Source organism: Mandrillus leucophaeus, unplaced genomic scaffold (genome assembly GCF_000951045.1).
Source record: "Mandrillus leucophaeus isolate KB7577 unplaced genomic scaffold, Mleu.le_1.0 Scaffold407, whole genome shotgun sequence".
Taxonomy (NCBI): Eukaryota; Metazoa; Chordata; class Mammalia; order Primates; family Cercopithecidae; genus Mandrillus; species Mandrillus leucophaeus.
In genome coordinates this window covers 2,006,595-2,008,235 of record NW_012104332.1, presented here as the reverse complement: position 1 = coordinate 2,008,235, position 1,641 = coordinate 2,006,595, and positions in this window count along the sequence as shown.

Here is a 1,641-nt window from a genome sequence, read left to right as displayed (position 1 = left end):
GTTATGAACATCAAGTCTTCCCTGAAAAAGTCTGCAGAGTACTTAAAATAAAAATTAAGGTGGCACTGTTTTGTGTTATGTCTGCTAGCATTACCTCTACTCTTGTTAACCAACCACGGATGAAAAGGAAGTTACTAACCAGACCTTAAATAGTAACTACAAAGTCCTCGGAGCCAGAAGGCAGGTAAACCTCCAGATCTGGCCACATTCCTTTGAAAAAACTTTGAGTGGGGATGGGGAATGAGCCTGCATAGATTGTTGCTTTTTAATTTTCTTTTTCTTTTTTTTTTTTGAGATGTAGTCTCATTCTGTTGCCCAGGCTGGAGTGTGGTAGTGTGATCTCGGCTTACTGCAACCTCCACCTCCCGAGTTCAAGCGATTCTCGTGCCTCAGCCTCCCAAGGAACTGGGATTACAGATATGTGCCACCACTCTCAGCTAATTTTTGTATTTTTAGGAGAGACGAGGTTTCAGCATGTTGGCCAGACTGGTCTTGAATTCCCAACCTCAGGTGATCTACCCACCTAAGCCTCCTAAAGTACTGGGATTATAAGCATGAGCCACTGTGCCTGGCCTCCTTTTTTTTTTTTTTTTTTTTTTTTAAATGGACAGATCCTGCCTCATGTTTGTTCGTGTAAATAGAAAAGAAGGGTACCAGCTCTATGCAGAAACAGATGGCAGCCCAGGGCTCACACGAGTCCTTCTGTCCTCCCATTGGTAGACAGAGGTCTCTCCTCCAGAGCCTCTGTGGGTGTGCATGGGCACCCCTGGAAATTTGAGCTGGAGCTGGAACTGGAGCTGGAGCCGCAACTGAAGCCTGGGCTTTGGTTGGAGCCTTGGCCTTGGACTTTGGCCAGCAAAGCCAGCCTTGGCCCGATGGGTTCAAGCATGCTTCCTAAGCTTGGGGTGGGTGATTCAGCAAGTTGATTGAATTTTCAGCTGATGTCTTTTGGTATCTTGAGCTTGACCTTGTAGGGGTGAAGGGCAAACTTCCCCTTTACCCTCTGAATGTTCACTGAAAATCAACTGACAAGGCAGATTAAAAGGAGAAAAGGCATACAAATTTATTTGAGCATAGTTTTACATGCCAGGGGATCCTTCGGAATGAAGACCCAAAGATACAGGAAAAATGTCCTTTCCTTTTTTTTTTCTGAGACAGAGTCTCGCTCTGTTGTCCAGGCTGGAATGCAGTGAGCCTGATCTCAGCTCACTACAAGCTCTGCCTCCTGGGTTCACTCCATTCTCCTGCCTCAGCCTCCTGAGTAGCGGTGACTACAGGCGCCCGCTACCGTGCCAGGCTAATTTTTTGTATTTTTAGTTTAGACAGGGTTTCACCATACTAGCCAGAATGGTCTCAATCTCCTGACCTCATGATTCGCCCGCCTTGGCCTCCCAAAGTGCTGGGATTACAGGCGTGAGCCAGCGCACCCGTGGCCAAAATGTCCATTCTTACGTTTACATTCAACAAAGTATGGACAGCCATGTAGAAATGTGATTGAACAGAAAGTAAGTATATTGTTACCAGAAAGGGGTCCTGATCCAGTCCCCAAGAGAGGGTTCTTGAACCTCACGCAAGAAAGAATTCAGGGCAAGTACATAAAGTGAAAGAAAGTTTATTAGAGAAGTAAAGGAATAAAGAATG